The sequence below is a fragment of the Corvus hawaiiensis genome, chromosome 6 (genome assembly GCF_020740725.1).
Source record: "Corvus hawaiiensis isolate bCorHaw1 chromosome 6, bCorHaw1.pri.cur, whole genome shotgun sequence".
Classification (NCBI taxonomy): Eukaryota; Metazoa; Chordata; class Aves; order Passeriformes; family Corvidae; genus Corvus; species Corvus hawaiiensis.
The window spans coordinates 38047099-38053114 of record NC_063218.1 but is presented as its reverse complement, the minus strand read 5'-3'; positions in this window follow the sequence as shown (position 1 = coordinate 38053114).

Genomic DNA, 6016 nt, shown 5'->3' with positions numbered 1-6016 from the left:
TCAGTGGCTAGTTGGGAGCTCTTATTCTGCTATGCCATACTCTGAAGAAAATACAGTATGTCCTGAAAACTCTAATCAGAACTGAAGTGCAGAATGCTTTGGTTTAGTTTGGCAAACAAAGATTTGAAGGAAAATATGATTTGGGTGTATAATGATGGTTGAGGCTTTGGTGGTGAGGAAAGACCTATGGTTTGTCTCCAGGTAGAGGTGTTGAGGGAACCTTTTAGCTATGCATGCCATCTGTAGGCTCTCCCAAGCGATGTATCTGAGCTCAGCAGCTGCCTTGTTGGCTCAGAGCCCTCAAGCCTGCTTGTTCCTGGTATGTCCCTGCTCCTGCCTTGCACATGCAGTTTGGATTGTCAGCACCTCGAGGTTTCATTTTGTGTCTTCAATTCGAAAGTGCTTTGGGAGTACGCACTGATGGAAGCCCATGTAGTTGGGGTGTAAGGAAAGAATGGGCTGTTACTAGGAGAGGGGATCCCAGCTTGCTTTTCAATGTCATTGCAGCCATACTAACCTTTTCCCAGGTTTTTCAAAATGCTGTGTAAGCAGTCACTGTGCAGCTGAAGTCTGTATTGTTCAGGGAACAGCATACCCACTTTGACTTACAGATATTTTATTTAATGTGACCAGATGGAACAACCCTATTTAGATTCAGAATACAGCGAATTGTAACACGGGTTTTTTTCAAGCACGAAAAATGTTACCATAAATATACAAGCTTCACACTTGAGAAGATAGAGAAGAAAATTTTATCCTCATTGTACAAAACTATGTAATCATTTATAATTATGCTTCTCAGCGGTAAAGAATATGTCTTTTTTTTTTTTTTTTTCTTCAGTGTATACTGTAATTTTCAGCTGCTGGCTAAATGGTGTTTTGGTTTCCAGAACAGATGATTGATTCTCTTGGCAGCAGGGGGACATTCTGTAGCCTTTATTACAAACCCCTAGTCCTTTAAACTGTGGGTTTCATCCCCTCTGCAGGGTTGCCTCTACTCTCTACTCAGGCCTGTCCATGGACAGCACTTCCTCTAGCAACCACGTTGACATTGAAGGGTGCAGCCCATGAGAGACAGATAAAAAAGCTAGGGAGAGACTATGTGGATCTGAATATAAAAGAGGGCTCAGCTGCTCAAAGCATTATTACTGCACCTCAGATCATGTACACCATCCTCCCAGTCTAGGGGAAAAAATTCTGTGACTTGTAGCTAAGTAAAATTTACAGGTCACAAGATGGCAGCATAATCTCACTAGTCAGGGTGACAAAATTTGAAGGGTCAGGTCAGTTATTTTCCTCAACTCAAACTCCTGTTTTGAACAGTTAGAAAGTCCTGTATCTAACTAGCTGGTGCTTCCTAGGCTCTAACTACTATGTATATAGGTGAAACTATTATATATGTATGTGAATAGCCTTTTACATCACCTTGCAAAATAACCTATTTCATTTGCATTCTGATGCACTGTGATAGTAATGACATAAATTGCTCACCAGGAGTTCAATATACAACAAAGAAAATGACACCAGCATGTTAGCTAACTAATCAGTAAAAAAAGCAATGTTGGCACTGACTTTGCAAAGCCTGTACAACTGGGAGTCGTTGTATTTTCACTTCCTTTCTGCTCTTGAGAGCAAGATGTTCTGAACCCTGCCTCAAAATACACATTTCTTAATGAACATTAATTTTTTGATAGTACTACTGAGTGAATATATTCCCTGTGAAGAGCTAATTAATGATTATTTTCTTTCTGTTTGAGGGATATTCCATAGTCAGTTTTCATCTGCCTGTTTGCCTGCCTGTGTGTGTGTCTTTCAAAGAGATCTGCCATTCTTACCATTTGTTGTGAGCTGAACCTTTTCAATGTGCAGCACCTCATTTGGAAAAAAGGACTGTGCTAGTGAGAGATGATTCATCACATCAGTCACCATATTATATAATGCAGTAACAAACTACTGAGAACATTCCTAGCAGCAATATTCCCACTTGTGACTTTAAATACTTAGCTCAGAAATGTCTGTAAAGGGGTGTCTGCATCTACTTGGAAGCAAAACAAGTCATAAGAGCAAGGCAAATATATCTCCACTTTCAAAATAAATTGCAAGTTTTTGTGATATTACTGCAGAATTAAACCACAGATATTTAGGTGCAACTTCCAGGTGCACTTTTTTGAGAATGTTGGATCATAGTTCTACAAGTTTCTTGCATCTGCCAAGTGAATATGATGTTTTGACATACGTGCAAACTGTTCTTACTGGGTATTTTACTTGCTGAACTTACAGGTGGGTTTTATTGGACAATTTTGCAAACTTTAGACATTTGAACATATGCTGAAATCCCAAATAGTCATTGGCTTTGGCTTTGTTTACCTGTCCAGATGACGATTCTAACCTAGTTTACTGTCACTAGTCAATATAGTTGCAAACATGCTTAAGACAAATTCAATAAAACCAAAGAAAAATGAGGAAGTTGTACACTGCTCTTTCCATTAGCACATCGTTTCCAGCCCAAGCAATTGGCCACACGGTGTCACTGTGTTTTAAGGCACCAAACCTTCTAGGACTAAAGCCTAGCAAATCCAAGTCTTCAAAGTATCCCAACCATGTGGTATTATCTAAGGAGACACTTGAGCAAAAGTGCCAAGGTCACAAAAGCTTCACAGTAGGAGAGTTTTAGGAGGATATTTTACAAAAAACATCTCTTTCTCAGCTTCTTGTACCTTCTTGGAATACATCAGAAATTTTTTAGCCCAGAAGCACTTTTTCTCCAGATGTCTGAATTTGGGAACATGCTTGTATAGAAAGCTTTATCTTAAATTCTTGCAAGTTAGAAATTTAAAAATTCATCTGTGCTGGACTCATCCTGAACTTCAGTCATAGTTCTTCTTTTCTCCTTCTGTCTCTGTATATCTGAATTTGCAACACCCTTTGGCTCTGCTGAACAGAGGAAACTTGGCTTTATGGTGCTCAGCGCAATGTAAACTGCAGCTCCTGGGACCCACAAAATGCTGTTTAATCCCTGATAGCTCTGAAGAATGCATTGCACAACCCACCTGCTCAAGAGAGCTGTGCCAAAAACTGATGTATTGCGTATTTAAGGAGTTTCATAATGTGCAGCTATAGCAACAGTGAGAGAAACAGTTGTGTACAGATACAGTAGGAGCCTTAGCTGAGCAGATGATATCTGGCTCAGGGTGTGTCGAAAAGCTGCAAAATCTCATGCAGTGCTAAGTGTTGGTGTGCACTGTTTCTTCTGTGAATGGCAAGTGAGCCTGGAGTAGCAGGCCCTGTGCTAACACCCTGGCAGTCCGTGTAGGTTGGATTAATATTTTATAGGAAGGTTACATGTCTGACAATGGCTTAACACCCATGAAGAGTGCACGGTGCTTTGTTTTGATTGTTAGCACATTAGGTAGTTGCAATGCTTTCCCTAAGCCAGTTGCTCTGTTTTGTATGGAGCTTACTCCCTGCATAGCTGCTGAGAGTGATAGCACTGGTTTAAAATGTGTATTTCTTAGTGATAGTTTTGCTACCAATTCTGTTTGGACCAGGAATTCACTTATAATGTGCCTGTTTTGAGGGCCATGTCTTCAATTTAAGTGCATAGTCAAGTCATATTTAGAGTTGTTAGGTCTACAAAGCATAGTGCTCTTAAAATTCAGGTGCCTCAGTATGAATTTCAGTGCAATGGTACAAACTGAGGAATTAGCTGCATTAGTCTGGTCTTGAATGTGACCTGAGATTAAATGCTAAATAAAACCTGGACTGTCAGATGCCGCAGGCTACAGTAGAGCCGAAATGTCCTGTCCCTTGCAGAGACAGCAACAGTGCAATAGGTGGGTTTGGAAGACCATTTGTGAGTCCATTTGTGTGTACATTTGTGAACAGCAGATTATTTTGTGTTTCCTCTTGTTACTTGCAATGTAAAACCAGCTTAGAAGTATGTTCCACTGATGTTTATTTAGAAAAAATATGATTTTGGCCGATGATATCTCCTATTTCCCCTCACCATTGCTTCTGTGATTATCTTAACTGGAAGAATTCTCCATTGGCCTCTGTGCTGGTGGTGGCCTTTAGTATGGGAGCTTCTGCAGAGGATAAAACATGGTATGGTTCCTCCTGGAGGAAGAAGAGCTTCAAGCAGAAGGTATGAACAGTAATGGAGAAGAGCAGATGGGGTCTCCTGTTGGAGAAGGTCAAGCTTGGGAATAAGTTGGGCCTATTGCCAAACAATTTGTCCTTGTTCTGCAAATCTTGGAAATTGCTGACCTCATTATCTAAGACACAAAGCGTCTCCTGGTGGTGTGCAGGGAAGTCCTAACACAACTATAATTATCCTAATGGCACTGCTGCCATGATGGTATATAAATTATAAACAGGAAGGACTGAAACCCTCTGACACAGATGAGATGCAAATGAAGGGCTGGTGCCTCTACTATAGGAATTACCAATAAGAAATGGAAACTGGCTGAGGAAATCCTTCAAGGTTTGTGTTCAGGAACTGCCTTCAAAATGTTTGCTCAGGAAAGAAAGCTGTGGAACAGTAGCAGGATGGGTGTTTCCTCCCCTTGTGGTTTTATGAACCTCAGGCCCTGGAACCAAGGCTCCTTCTGAGGAAACTTGTATGTGTTGTCTCGTGCAAGGTATTACCTGGGAAGCTCTAGTGCTCCATATTTTTTGGAAGAGATGCACTGTATATCAGTGCCAAGGGCATTTCAGTATTAGTTTCTAACACTATTAGGTTAAAGAGCGAGTCTTCTTGAAATAATGGGAACAGCTTGTCTCTTCATCTGAAGCTTTTTTATGAAGCACACAGACCATCACTGCCTGTGGATATAGGTCAACTACAGATTTCTAAAATATGTTTGATATATAAGGAAAATCTTGAATATGGAAGAAAAAGAGATTTTTAAAACAGAGGCCATCTATGAATACTTAGTTGGACGTACCCAATAGATGCATTTTTCCCAGTAATTCCTGGTGTTTGATTGAGCTACACATAGAGGAGAATCATCCAGTTTTGATTTAAATTTAGTTATCATGTGGGAGGGAAATGTGGTGTGGAGGCTGAGAAAAGTCAGGGGTCACCATGTGAAAGGAAGGTGTAGGAGGGAAGATACATAGTTTAGCTTTAACACAGGTTTCAAGACCAGAAATAGAATTTATTGACATTTATGGTACTGTGGCACAGTGAAAAGCCAAGAGAGAAGTGATTTATTAAAAGTGATAGAAGTTCCTAGATAAGGTGTAGACCTTGCTCTGAAAAAGATCTGTAGTCTAAATAGATTCCATGAACACCAACACAAACACCAACACATACGAAAAAATAGAAGTAAAGGAACAGGAGTTTAACAATAATTAAACCTATGAAAAAATGTGATACGTTTGGTTTTCATGGGGAGCAGAGAGGGGAAAATGGGTTGCTGTTTTGTGCCTATTCCTTTGTTTGGTTGTGCTCCAATTCATAAAGCACTGGTGCACCTGAGGTGGCACTTCACCTGTGAATTATCCTATTAATATCAATTACACTGTTCCTGAGAGGAATGTGTGCAAGTGTCTGAGACGATCAAAGCTTTTGGCTTTTAAATGCATATGATTACTAAATGGATAGCAGAAAAGCTGGAATTGTCTAAGCACAAGACCTACTTGTGAATTACCAGTGGCTGCAGATCAGGAAGATGTCTCTTAATCTTTTTGGTACATCTTTTTTACAACAGCAAAGACATGGCTTTGAACTTTCAGCATTTTACTATGGGTTGTTTTTTGACTGACTGAATTTTGACTAGCTTCCCTCAGTAATCTGGAGTGGTGAGGGACAGGAGACAGTGCAAGGGATGGGGATTTTACCTGTGTTGAGCTCTACACAGGTGGCAATAAAAACCCCAAGATGCTCTGTTGTTAGTATGTTTTTCATTAAACCCTGTCCTGACACAGACAGACCACATAATGGTGATGACTACATATGTCAGAAGGAAGGAAGTGCAGCTCAAATGATCATGACCAGAACTAGAATTAAGAT